Source organism: Haliaeetus albicilla, chromosome 1, assembly GCF_947461875.1.
Source record: "Haliaeetus albicilla chromosome 1, bHalAlb1.1, whole genome shotgun sequence".
NCBI lineage: Eukaryota > Metazoa > Chordata > Aves > Accipitriformes > Accipitridae > Haliaeetus > Haliaeetus albicilla.
Genome location: NC_091483.1, coordinates 37,153,132 through 37,168,368, shown reverse-complemented (window position 1 = coordinate 37,168,368; position 15,237 = coordinate 37,153,132).

Below are 15,237 nucleotides of genomic sequence, written 5' to 3'. Positions count from 1 at the left end.
AGATGACATGAATTGTTCAAAATAGTAGTGTAAAAACTATTTTCAATCTGCTGAAAGATTTTAAACCACAGTTCTGTGACCCCATTTCATTCTATATCCTGCCTATGCCCTGAGGGTTGTCTCCCTTAGGAGAACATCAACTTCTGGGGATATGTCAAGATGAAAAGGCCATTGAGTAAGCATCAAATGTGTTTGCTCACGACTGTTATTCCACAAAGAAATGCACTGCCCTGAAGCAATATAGTCCTGGAGCTTGAAGCACATTAGTTGTACCCTCTGTATCGGTAAAGCTAAATAGCCCAGCTGGGTCACCACACTGGGGCAGTTCTGCGGCTCTCAATATCAGGACTATTACCAGAGTCTCTTGGCCATTCTCCATTACCAAAGGAGATACATGAGGCCTTCCATCTGAGAACAGATCCTTGACTTTAGCTCCAAAATTGCTAAAAAAGACATTGCAAACTCTAGCACTGTATAAAAATCTTGGAATTCATGGGTGAGTTTATAATTGGGGAGCATTGCTCTGAGACTTAAAAAAAAATAAAAATCACTCATTTAGTCACAAATTACTCCGTAGTTTACTAAATGTAGATAACTGGCCACTGAATTACTAGGATAAAGTTCAGTACTTCACATAAATTAAATTGCCAGTCTGTAAGTACCAATACATGCACAGATTGCAGTTAGTCATCGTCTGCTGCAACAGAAAGCCAAAAAACATAGGGCAGCTGTTAAAGAGATGGCAGTGTGGCCATTCCATTTATCTGCTAAAAGATCTCTGTTAATGATTCTCATTTTCTTGCAGTACTTCTTGTATTAACCTTGAATACCTGCTAGAAGCAGAAAATACACAGATCTACTGTCTGCCAACCCTACCACTTGCATGCAGAAGTTCAGTCTCTGAGATTGTTAAGGTTCCTTCTAGTCTAAAAATTGATTTTTCAGGAGCCTATCTAAGCTTAAGATTAAGTCATTTCTTCTGCAGTCAAGTACTTGTAACATACAAGAACAATGGAACAAATGAAATGGAAATTCTACCACGTGTGAATGGTAATAGCTCTTTCCTGGGTTCCCTCACTAAGCAGTACAGTCCTTACCCAATGTTTTCCACTGTGCATATAAAACCAGGAAGGACTTTCTAGGGAAAAATACCATGATACCAGCTTAAGAAAAGGTAGTAACAATGTAAGTAAGTAGTTAATGAAATATCCACACCCTGAATACCATTTGGCAATAGTCTTTCACTCAATTCTGTCCTATCATAGTGCATACATCTCCTTTAAATACAGGACTTCTCCCCACCAGCACACCATACTGATGGCTTGGTGGCTAGGGGGAACATCAGTGAGCCTTTCTGCAGCCCATGGATGAGCACTCACTGGTTATCTTCTGATGCTTATCATCAGTCAGGTCAAGTGATTTCTGTGCTATAGCTGCTGATTTATACTGAGATCCACACTACAGTCCACTTTATTGCTGTCCCTCCAGCTTGAGCAAAGTCTCTCTGTTAACATCTCTGCATAGCATCTTTGCAGCCTCAGTGAGGAAGTGCCCATTGCATGTTGAACCTCTGAGCAAAATCCTTGATGTGTTACTTGCCTCTTTCCACCTTTCTTGTTCCTCCCTCCCTCCTATCTTCCTTCTCTCCTCAGCCTGATGCTTGATTCCCCAACCAATATGGCCACTGTGTATGTTTTTGGTAAGTTCCTAAAGTGTCACTGGTGAGTTCAAAAGCATGTTCCAATTTATTTTCTCTGGCTTTACTTATTCTTGACCATCAGGAGTATTTAGAAAGGTATACCTTTCTAAAATAGGTATGCCCTTTTCTGTATCAATTATCTTATCTTTGAATGCATGGAAGCCCCATGATACCAAGCTTTATCCTGGTCCATGTTCTGAGATTCCCAGACAGCGGTTAAACCTCTAGCTTCTTTTCTTTTTAGTGGATGTTTAGGAAACTCAGCAACACGTATCATGGAGATAAACAGGGAAAGCTGATGATGAGGGTGATTCTGTCCTCTTCCCACAGAACATTAATATAAGTGTTTCCTGAGAACCCACGGCTTCTATCTTACATGTTGAAAACAAATAATAATACCAAAACTGAGCTTTTGTTTCTCAGCTGCCCATCTCCTTAACCCTCATAAAGTGGCTGATGCATGGCATTCCTGAACATAGAAAAATCATAATAATACTTTTTAAAGCCAGACCAAAAACCTTTGATAGGAAATTTTCTTGAGACTGCAGTAGATGATTACATGTATTAGGCTGTCGCTACCTTCATGGGTTTCCCCAGAGGTGCAAATCAGCACAGCATCACTGATTTGAAAGGAAACAGACTGCTGTAAGCTATCTGCCTTGTTTGCCAGATAATTTTAGAAAACAGGAGAAAAGAAGAGAATATTCAAAACAAAGGGCCTTCTCTTGCAAGGCACTGATGAACCCCTCCCCTTATGTCCCTCACATTCGCTATCAACTTCAACCCCTATAGCTTTCAAAATTGGACACCCTCCACAAAAGGCAGTTATTTAGCACCACAAAAAATAAATCAGGTACCTGTCAAAGTCCTTCAAGTTCTAGATAGCTTTATAGCAAAAATTAATGATAGCAAAAATCCTTGTAGTTTTCAGTTTGCTTTTTAAAATTTTCCCCTTTTTGTAATTATGGCTCTCCTTGGGTGTTTGCTTTGGGAAGGGAAAAAGTGGGAAGGACACTTGTTTTCTTTCCCAGGAGTGGTTAGAGCACCACTTCCCCTCCTTGGGGTGGGAGGGGGTTGGCTTCTGATTGAGGAAGGCCAAGTTTGATTCCCCCTTCGGATATACAAACTTCATTTTTTGAATGGCCCAGAACTGAGCTATCAGAGTACCAGCTCCCAGCTAGGGTTTGGGTTTAATGACTCTGCCACACTCTTTGGCCCAGAAGGTCTGGGAGCGTGGGACAAGTTCAAGACCTGAAATTGAACCCCTTCTGGGAAAGTGCATTGTGCTAACTGAGAGAGACTCCTGGGACAATCCACTTTAAATAGCATTTGTTTCTAAGTGCGATAGTTCATGTGAAAATGCATGCAGCACTAGTTCTTACCAATGTTTCACCTCAGATTGTACTCTGTATAAAGAACAGTCTCAAGCAGTTGCTGGATTTGCAGGATGTGGACAGGAAGAATAAGGAGGGAGCAAAAGTTCAGCAGTTCTAATATGTAGGTATAGAAGCTGGACTTTCATTGTCTCCCAGTGCTCCCTCTCTCATTCAGGGCTGCATAGGGGAATGCATGGGAGAAAGCAAGGCTGTAGCTTCCCAGAACACTGCAGCTGAAGCTTGCCAGACACATGGTGACCATCAGAAGGCTGCAGTTATTAGTGCAGCTATATAAATAAACATGGCTGAATTTTGCCCCAACAAAAAATTGTTTGCTCTGTGTGACCCTGCTGCACGGAGCATGCTTAGGTCAGTGCTGCATGGAAACGAACGAGGAAGAGATTGGACTGAAAGCTCTCCCATATTGCAACAACCAGGGAGAGAGAGTTTTTGACAGGCTCCTGTTTGACTATAGGGGACAGGAAGAGTACAAAGAACACCTCCCCCAAGGGTCTAGCTCAGCTGGGGTTTTTGCACTTTTTGTGCTATGCTGGGCTTTTATGCAGTATTCACTACAGGGATAACAGAGTAAATGCTAAGGTCAGCCCTTGTGGAGCTCTGTGAGGGAGACTTGTCTCCTGAATTGTTCTCAGCAGTGAGTAAGACAACAGAGCCAGTGAGTAGGAGAGTCGCTGGGAACTAAATAAATACATTGTTTGCTCTTTTTTCCATTCCCTCTTTTTTTTTACTTGAACTTTGTTTGCAAGTGAACCTGGCTCAACTGAAGTGTATTCACAGCCATTCTAGCCTCTTTCAGGAGAGCTGCTTGTCTGGGGATAGCATCCTTGATGCCCATGAGCCTTTGTATCTTCGTATCAAGTACTCTCTTCTTGCACCACGTAGATGTGGAACACAGAGGAGAGAAGCAACCTTATACTTTGTTGGCAAAGACCCTGAAGAGTAAATCCTGAACTTTGACTGATGTTTTGTTCTCTATAACTCTGTTTTTAATTAAAGGACAGTCCCAGTGCAGGCTCTGTTTTGCTCTTGTGCTCTTTTGCTTTCCGGTGCTCCAAGGATTACTGTGAGGCTACCCAAGGCACTCCATATAAACTGGTTTGTCTGCTGAAAGCAGTAAAGCAATAGTAGCATGGGGCTGAGTTTACTGGTGGTGGTGCAGAGTCATACTGACACAATTCTGCTAGTTTCAGGACAGAAGCCAGTATCTCAGAATGCATTAGAGCACTGAAAGCTACTTTGAATTAGGACAAAGAGACTGCCCAAGCAGAACAGCAGACAATACTGTTTCTGGAATCTGTGCTAACTGGCATGGACTGAGCTGAAAAGTCTCTGTGTAGTACCACATTTTTTTACAGGGGCACACTTTTTGTGCTATAAAAATGAACCAGCTTCTTCATTTATGCATTTATAAGACATTCTGTTGCAAAACTGAGATATGTCCTAAATCACTCTTTCAGACTACCTGGTAGTGTATTTGAGGCCAGTATTCTGAAGTAGTCTACATCAGCAGACCCTAGACTCCCCCATTCTGTAGGATGAAGATTTCAAATGTCCATCTCCTTTCATTTTGCTATCATATGAGACAGCCTCAGCAATAGAGAATGTGTAGATAAACATATATTCCAACATAGGGAACCATAGCAACAATAGCTATGGTAAGACTGGAAATATTTCTCTAAGATATGAAATAGCAATATTCTGAGTCTGTTGCAAGTTGCTGAATGCCAGGTTCAAGACAGCTCCACTCTGGCTGATTGCTTTTTATAGCAAAATACTGGAAATGTCATTGCCTTACTTAAAATCTGCCTCCTGATAGAAGAGTGCATATATCTTGTATGGCTGCCTCTATACAGACATATTGTTGGACTTGACTTTGAATGCAGTGAGAAGACTTCACTGCAAAAGCCTGGTTTTATGACTTTTTAGGACTTCTCCTTGCTAGGGCTATGACATAATTTTCTGTGTAGATCTTAATGACAATAAGCTAGTGTCTAGAAAGATGCCTGGAAAGGGTAGGAGAAAGATGAGTAGCAACTTCTGCTAACCCAGAAAGAGCGTATGTGAGACCAGCCCCGCTGCTTCGTGTGATCACAGCTCCCATACCTCATTTAATGAGATTGCATAAAAACTACATGACATCCTGCATTTTCTTTTGCATACCTGTCCTACAGTGGCACAAAGTAACAGTGTGGTTAGTTTAGGTTGCTTGTGGCATTTGCTGTCCTGTGTGGCAACAGGCCTTCCCTTGCCTACCTCACATGGATCCACAAAGGTCACACAATGTGCATCTAATGCAACTGCAGAATACTGGCTATGGTTGTGAAAATGGAAGAGTATTGAGGTGACGTCCTGATACTGGAATATCCAGAGACTGGTGGTCTCTAGCTTGAGAGTCCCACGACTGAGAGCAGTTGAAAAGTATGCTGTTACTTCTGCTAGCTAATCTCAGTGGTCTCAATACGATTCTGTACAAATGATTCATGTGGCTCCGATTTTTAGTTTAACAATGTTATGTTATATGTAATCTTTGCTCATTAGGTGTGAGAGCTTATCCTAAACCCAACAAATTGTCAACAGTAACTTCTCTGATAAAGTTACATATTACTTTCTAAAAAAAATTCCCTTTTTAATCTTGCACTATGGTGCATATTATTTTTGCCATCATGCACACACTTCACTACTATTGTGATCAATAAGTAACAAGTCTGTTCATTGTTCATTAACTAGCCCTTTCAAGTTCCCAGATAAATAGAAACAAAGAGGTTTTCATGCTGTTTCACTCCAGGCACCTTTTTCTTGCACTCTTATGGTAAATAGATTGATAGAGGCTGAAAATTTCATATGAAGCAACTTGTTAGCCTGCTGCTTTCAACAATACCCTCACAAGAGGAACTATACCTTCAACTTTCCCCCACTTCCACCATCAAGGTTAACACAATCTTTGGATTTTTTGCCACCGCATCCTTTCCAATTCACTGCAGTCACCAGAAGCTAAAGCTACTTTTACGATCACGACTGCCCCACACTATTATTTATGATTTCTATGCTTTAATAGGATTAGCAGTATTTTGTGCTGTTCAAAAGCAAACATGAATACATTACTAGTCAACACTTGCAGAACAGCAGCAAAAGTGTTTATATCTTCAGAAATAAAACTTTGCAAGCTTGTTGATTGGTTTTGGTTTCCACATAGTACCTCTTTTACACAAGTTACTTGCATAAGGATTTAGAACTGTATAAAGTAATGAGCTTACAATCAAAATGTTTGCCTGGGGAAGTCTGCCTTATCAAATATTACTTAACAGGGATGCTAATGACTCACTTAACTCTGATGTTCAGATCCTTAAATGAAGGAAACAGCAAAAGCATAGTAAGAATAATATTGCTGTTAATAAAGTTAGCAACTTCACATATAAAGTTTAAACCCCCCTGGATTGCTAAAATGCCAGTGAACTCTGGTCCTCAAGCTAGAAGTAGCAATAAAATTCAACAGACTGTAAGCATACAAAATGTTTTATATAATCTGCAAATTTTAAAAATGATTGATAGGTTTTGAAAAGAGACACACTGTTCCTGAAGTCTAAACTTTTTCCAGTAATTACCACTGGGAAGGGATGACTAATTACAGTACTCTCTATGCTACACAATATACATAGCAGACAAATACACTGAAGAGTTTTGATTTAGGTGTTCTCCATTTGGTAGAAGGAGTTAACCTATTTTTGGAAAGAGACCTATGCGTCTGAAGGCTGTAGGCTGATTAAAGTCTTCGTACTGTGCTTTGTAGAATCAAAACATTTTCTGATGCTGCTGTAAGTCAAAGTCAAAGCTTTTGAATTCAATACAATATGCACAATTACTCAAAGTGCAATTACATTATTATTATTAAAATTGCCATCCCTTTAGTTTAGCACTGCAAATGGTTGACATGGAAAACAGCAGTCATAGGTTCTCATAACACAATAGATATGTAACTTTCAGCAATGGTTGAACATGGCAAGACTGTTGAGATTTCTGTTGCCTTCATATTTTCATCCTCTTAAGCCAACATCTCCTTTTCAAGGGTATAGGTAATTTGAAAAATATTTGTAGAAGCCTATTCCATGCTCATAAATTAATTTTGTGCTTACCTAAAACAGAGGGGAAGCCTATTCAAATCAGTCAGTGATAAATAGGTAGTGTGAGGGAAAGGGAGTCATTCCCCCTGTCTCCCCAATTCTCCATCCATGTGGAAAGTGCTTCATTGACTTAGCTTTCCCTGAGAAGTATGTTAGGAGTTACAGTGTCAGACTTTGTAAAGTAAAGGGCAACTAAGACCAGAAGCGAGGATTTTTCAAATGGGCCAAAGAAGTTCAGACCCTTACCTGAAGAAAATCAACCTCCCTTAAGCAACCTGGAAAAAAATGGTTAATATCCCTTGTGTGTCACAGAACTTCCTGGGCTTCTGACAGATTTTTGTCCCAGAAAACAGACTTACAACTCTTCAGTTCAAAATTAGCTGACCTGACTGGTGCCACACAGCAAAAGGAGTGAGCTTGAAACCCCCCACCCGCCACGCCCCCCCTCAAATCATGGCCAATATAAAACTTAGGTTCCCTATTAGAGCTTGGATAAGATTATTACTATTTGGTTTGGGATAAGAGGAAGAGGTATTGCATTGTATCTGTTCTTGAGCACAGTGTTTAGCACTTCTTATCTGTGAACTATTTCACTTCCTGGAGCCTTGCTGTGATGAAAGCAATGTGTCTGTGATGAAAGCAGTGTGTCTGGGCCTGGGAGTACCTCCACCATAATTGCGTGTTCTACTTTTGAGTTTGGAGGCCAAAAGTGCCTGGTGGCCCCACTAGGTACATTCACCAAAATTTCCTGTAGAAGGTTTTACAGTCTTGAGCTGAGGTGGCACCTACAGAAACGTTGGTTGGGTCATTAAGAGAAAGAGAATTACATTCTTCCCTGTACCTTGGCATTGAATGAAAATTCCTGACTGTGTTGGGTGTAGGTGGCAAGGTTTTGGTAGACGGGGAGCTGCAGGGGTGGATTCTGTGGAAGAAGGTCAGGGCCTGCCCTGTGCTGGACACAGCGGGTTCCAGATGGCTCTGCAACAGACCCACCACAGGACACAGCAGAGCCCATCAGCCAAGCTGGTGGCACCTCTGTGAAAACATACTTAAGAGCAGAAAACACTGATGGGGGAGGGAACAGAGGAGAGAATGAGGGAGCAGTGAAAGGAGAAGTGAACAAAACGAGTGAGAAACAACAGAGGGAACACCACAGCTAGAGGAGTAGGAGGTACTCCATGGTGGAGCAGGCACACTGCTGAAGGGACTGCAGTCTGCTGAGGACCCACAGTGGAGCACAGAAAAAGCATGGAAAGGAAGGAGCTGCAGAGAGAAACAACTACATCTTTGACCACTATTCCCTGTGCTGCTCATTGCCTCCCTGAGTGTAACCTGCAGTGATAACAAGGGGTGAGGAGAGGAGTCTGGAGTGAAGTTGAGCCTGGGAAAGTGGGAGGATAGGTGTTTTAAATGTTTGTCTTTTGTTTGGTTTTTTTTCCCATTACCAAATAGGTAATTAAACACTAAATTCTTCAAATCCAGTCTGGTTTTCACACAACTGTACTTGGTGAGCGGTCTGTCTTTGTTTTGACCCATGAGTTTTCTCATCCCTGTGCTCCTTATTTTCTCCCTCATCCTGCTGGGCAGGGGAGAGTGAGCAAACGGGCGAGTTGGTACTTAGCTACTAGCCAGGGCCAATCCACCACACTGACATAGAGAGCTTTTAATGCACACTGACTCTGGGTCTTGAGCTGGGTTTCAAAAACACAGTTTCTTTGTAGCAGAAACCTTAGGAAAGCTCCACAAGCCAGAGTGAAAAGGCCAATGGTCTTGAAGTATTTCATAGCCTGAAAACTGTAGTTATTTTTATAACTTTCTTGTGGTGGCCTTCAGCATTTCCAGATTTAAAACCACCTTCAGATAATTTTAAAAAACAACAACAACAACAAAAAACAAAAAACAAAACAACAACAACAAAAAAACCCAAAAACCCAAAAAACCAACCAACCCCAAAACCTGAATAAGTAGTATCTGAGATGTCTTGCAGAAAATATGGTGAGATAAACTGATTTTAGAAGGAGTAGGATGAGAAAGGAGAGGAAAAGAGCCTGAAGTGCCATTGTGAATTCTTTGTTTCAACTGCAAATGAGAACAGCTTACAATAGTTACCATTGCTTTAGAAAGGAGTTTTATACTGATGACAGCAAAAGTTGCTTAACATGCTAGGCTATAAAGACTCACGAACATTTTTCTTCTGTAAAGGTCATTTATCTTCTTGTATTCTTGCAGATGAACTGGTTGTCTTCTATGTTTTATTGCTCATTTGGTCTCCTACACTACCTACCTACCTGCAAATACCGTTTATGTTTCTCAGGGCTGAGAATACTGTGTAATCGTTTGACAGTGGTTTAGCCTATTAAGTGTTTCACAGAACAGCTCCATGTTCTGTACACTGATAATTATTTAAACTCCATCTGTAAAAAATGCCCTCATTTAGTTTCGGTTGATTTCCTAGGAATATTTTTGGTTTTCAATACTCGTTAAAGCTTCCTATTTACTTTATCAAGGATCAGAAAAGTTACATTGACAATGAATTTAGCATTCAAATGTATTCTTGTAATAGAGGCTTACTGAATTCTGCCTATTACAGAGTACAGAATTAGAAGCCGCTCTAGTGTAATCTATAAATCATATTCTTTTCAATGCTTTGTTGACATTTTCAATAACTGCTGCAGTCAAGTGATGAGTGATGGATGAAGTGTTCTGCACTTAATCTGGTCCTGTATTGTTGCATAGTGTTGCAGTGTGCTGTGAAATGGCTTCTAAGGTCTACCATAGGGGCATCAGTACTTGCACAATGACTCTTACACATGCCTCAGTTTCCTCACAGGCCTGGATGGTGCATGCTCTGTAGAAGTGCTCAAGGCGAAGGAGTAAGGATAAAGCTTCTAAGTGTGGGGTGACATTTTCACCACAACAAAATAAAAAATACTAATGGGACTCATACTCCAAAGTCCTTTGAGCACATCTGAAATCCCAATAAAAAATACTAATGGGACTCATACTCCAAAGTCCTTTGAGCACATCTGAAATCCCACTATTTGTGCCCTTGCAGAGAGGATGAGGTACAGTCTCGATGAGAATGGTTCTCTGGTCTATGTACTGATAACTAGGAACTGTCCGGGGATGGGCTACTACGGTGGGATGACCCTGCTCATGGTGCTTCAGGAAAAATTATGATTAAAGGCAGAGTCCAAAGAATTTTCAGACCATCAGTGAAAGGCTTAGAGAAGCTGTGGCAATTATCGCAGTTGTTGTTGGAGCAAGGGAGCATATTCCAGACATATTTATATATTAGCAAAGGAAAAGCAAATCTCTTACTCCTTTTAAGAAGCCTTTTAGTCATATTTTTCTCATTGTATTTTGTCCAGCCTTCCTATGCATCAATGAAACATTACTTTTCTCTTCCTCCTTGTGGGTTTTCAACTTAATTAAAAGTCTAGAATTTTAATCAAAATCAACAGAGAATGAATGCACAGATGACCATTTTTTCTTTCCTTCCCAACTCCCTGGAAAGATATTCAGCAAAGCAAGAAACTCTGTATTGTAAGCTTTTTTGTCTCTGAAATATTCTCTCAAAAGAAAAGTGAGAAAAAGGATTTTTTCCTATAAAGAATGGACATTTGACTTCCGAGTTCTCATCCTTTCTGTTTTGTCTCCCCTTGTTATGCGTATTCTGTTGTATTTCAAAGAATATATATGGTATGGTACTAAAAATCTGTGGCACTCTTTGAAAACGTACAAAACATACATAGTGGTTTTGATGAATGTAACAATGTAAAATAAACATCATTTCCTTGAGCACAAATATACAACTTCATAACAGGCACCCAGTTCAGAGGGTTGGATAAAATTCCAAATTCTCCCAGAATTCAGAATTGCTGATCTAGTTAGGGCTTTCACTAAAACTTCTTTTATTATAAATCGTTCCCACAGACATTCACCTCTTCAAGAAACTGTTGAGTCCACGTACATTTATTTTCAAGTCAATCTTGCTGTGTCATCAATGAAAGAAAGTGGGAATAAACCTATTTCAAATTATGATGTCAAGACTCAGTAGCTGTAACAGTATTTATGAGAAGGTGAGAATTTGGAAACTGGGAGCATGTACAGTCTGTCGCGTGGCTTGGTCATGTCCCTGTCTCATATCACTAAGCCCTGGGTCCCCTGACCCTTCATGTCGTGCTCCTGGTGCTCTCGGGCATAATTATTACTTTTTGCAGGGTTATTTCTTTCAGTTCAGTGTCTGTAATAATGTGACCACTCAGCTGGAACCCATTTTTCTACCATGAAACTGAGGCTATATATGCTAAGAGGACATATAAAGGTACAAAACCTTCTGTGGTGGTGTTAGATGAATTTGTTTTAGCTTCAAGAAAAATAGCTGGTTCATTAAAAAAAAAAAAAGTCTCCAGGATTATATTGTAATATTTATGCAGTGTGGAAGTGCCAGGAACAGGATTACTAGTTAATTGGGTAGCTAAATTTTTGGACCAGCTATACATACCCTATGCATGCTTGATACCCTCATAATCATTTCTATATTCATTTCCTGGAGTAGGGATATATGCCTCAGTCTTTAGTGATGGTATCTCTAGGCAGTTCTGTGGATAAACCTGGCAAAGGTTTATTTACATTTTATACATCTTAGCTATTTTACCTCCTTTTTTTTCTTTTCTTATTTTTTTTAGGAGGGCATTTTCAATAGCTGTGTCTTTGTCTATGAGAAAAGGAGTAAGAAGGAATACTTTTCTGCCTCAGACTATTGATAATGCATTTGTTTGTCCTTTAAATTATTCACTGTCCCTATGTTTTTGGAGCACAGTGTGTTTGGACAGCCTGCAAATTTCACAAGGATAATTTTGTTATCAAACATAAATTCTCATCACTTCATATTACACATGAACTCTTAATCCACTTATAAGTGGCTATCACACATATCAGATTTGTTCCTGTAGTCAGTTGTTTTTTTGGCACAGCTGCCCTACTATGGCAAACAATCAGCATTTTAACTATAACTTAAAGTTGAGATTGACCTGGGTCCTTTAGATAATTCTATCCTTTATTCATAAGAAGCTCATTTTTTCCCAGGCACTATTGTTGTTTTTTCAGTTTCAGTATGGTTTAGGGAGTGTTTGCACTGGATATGCTTAAATCACTATAAATTGAAAACCTTCAAAGGTGTTTGGCTTTTGGCATACCTGTGTGGACTAGTATGTGGGTGACATGCTCAAATTATCTTAGATATCTGGGTCAGTTGTTCTCAAGGATTTACTTACATTAGGGGAAAGTACTGCAGTACATTTCCAAAGTTTTTTAGCAGTTATGGTTACTGTAGTGTAAACTGTATGACTTGCCTACTGATTTGTCAATGCTGCTAATGTGGAAAATGAAAGATTTTGCTAAACATGATAAATCAGACTATGATATATGCATATCTGTGGCTTGGCCCTGAGTATCTCTGCTTTGCATGCTTCTTCCTCTCATTTTAGCGGACATTAGGTTCTGCCATTAGCAGAAACCATGCAAAATTGCTCTAATGCTTTAGAAACACTTTGCAGTTGTCTCATTTATTTGTGTCCTTGGGATGTAATCCTTCCCAATAACTCAAAAGACAAAAGCCTACCAGTTCACGAGTTTCTTGAGCAGCAGTTCATACATACATATACCTCTGTGTGTGACACTTCAGATTCTGCAAAGTGCTTGGTAATATACAGAAATTAAAACTTGTCAGTGCTTTATTAAGTCATACTGACGAGACAAAACCCATATTGGGTAAGAGTATCCAAACTGACTATCTGTCCCTATCCCAAATCTTGGCTATTTGAATAACACAGAAGTAAAGACAGCAGAGGACTGGTGGATTAAGTTATCCTATGTTATTAGAAGAACAAATTATTTCTGCCTCTCCTCCTCAACTTTTCCATCAGCTTCTCCCAGAAAACAGCAGTGGGGTTTCTGAGCTTTTGCTTTTCCTTGACTCTGTCATGTTATTTTTGAGATAATTCAGACTGACTCAATTACCCTGCTGTCAAGCCTGAGAAACGGCACTGACTGCACTAAATGTGCTCGGGTGGGTGTAACCATAGCAGGAGAATTTGGCAGCATGGCCGTGAAAAAGAACTAGCAAACAGGATTGCATATAACCTGGGTAGCAGGGAATAAGGAGATGTGCAAATCCACTCCAGCCTTATGCTGTGACCATGAGTTCATTCTCCAACTGGAATTTTCATACTATATATATAAAACAAAGCCCATTGGCACCTTGATGCCATGATACATCATGATTTGTGTTCGGGTGGAGTATTGTCCCTACCCCTACCTGGAAAGCTGCATTATTAGTAACCACTATCTCCTCAGACAGATAATATTTCTAAACATGCTATTTCCACCCCTAATCATAGCAAACACTAGAGTGTGTGAATTTGTTTCACTCCTCTGGGAATTTGCCACTGGGAGTGGTGATTGCCTCCATCCAAAGAGATCCTAAGGATAAATGCCAGGTTCTTTTCCCTTATCAGTTTCTCAGCTCTGAAGAATTGGTGGCATTCAACTTCCCTCCTTCTACATCCTTCCCACTCAATGTCCACCCACTGTTGTCACGTTACTGGTCACCACATCCAAATCTCTGTTTATCCCTGGGTTCTGGGAGATTTTTAGTATAAACTCTAATCTGTTCCCATATAAGCAGTGCAACGGTTCTCAGTGATGCAGGTAAAGAACATGCTATTATTTGTAGCGAATCATTGATTTCTGGAGAATGAATCAGATCCTTTTATAAACCTCTATAAATAAAAAGTTTTGCTTTTCTACAGCTCCAAGAAACTAAAAACATTACACGTTACCATTAGTCTGTAGGAAAAAAAAACTTAGAGAAAACATTCCCTTAATATGAAGACACTTTCTTTTACCCTAAAGTAAAAAACCTGAAATAACTCTTTTTAACATAATAAGATTTTAGAAATCTACTTGCAAAAGCTTGCAAAATCATTCTAAATTAAGGACATTATTCATCCTGTTGTCTTCACCATTCTTTCTGTGGCTATAGAGCCTGCAAGAAAAAGGACCAAATATGAGGCACAGCGTGTCTGGAAAAAGAAGCTTTAAAATAGTACTTGGCATTTTCCAGTTTATTGCACTGAATGCTAATGCACATTGGGAATTCATAAACACAGAGAAATGATTTAGACTTCCCTTCCTGTATAACAAACACAGCAGGACAGAGAAGTGCAAAAACTGATATTATGTTGTTTACAGCTAGGATCCAATTATGTGATTACTATTTTAATCTCAGCTAGTTTCTTGCTCATACTCTAGGCTGTACCTAGATTCGACCTATGAGGAAAGGTTGGTGAAGCGCATATAAGACGGCTTTAGTTTAGCTCATTCAGGTACTAGCCTGCATGGCCATGTGTATAGACATTACTTAACGGAGATGAGTCCCTGGACCCAAGCACTGGTGTGTGATTGCCCAGTGTGCTCCTGTTGCACTCACAGTCCCCAGCCCAGTTCTGGCCAATGCCAATTAGTGCTCTACCGTGGAAGAGGCTGGGGACAGCAAAGGCCAGTGATGGCTCCTAGTTGGCGCTGCAGTCCAGGCCTCTCTATTTTGGGAAATGAAGAGAATGTGGCTGTGTAGACGTGAGCTCTGCTGTGACACTTGCCCTCTGGGCCAGCACACAGGCACGGCTTGTTCTAGTTATTAGCATAGGCATAGCCCACGTAACCCAGTTTTAGCTACATGAGCAAGTCCACAGGGTCTCTGGTGGGCTCCCTTCAAATCCCACACTTGCTGTGCTCCCTGCCCTGGTAGCTGAATTACAGCCAGCTCAATTCAGGTAAGACTATGTGCTGTGGCCCATCCAGTTAATTACAGCACAGCCTGCAGCAGCAGAATGAGAAACAATGACCTCGATGATGAGGCTGCCAGCTACGTTAGGAGCTCTATTCTGAGATGGTTAAAAGGGGAAAGGTGCTAAAACATGCTTTGCCTTTCATTTGAACCGGCATCTTCGTTTTCAGT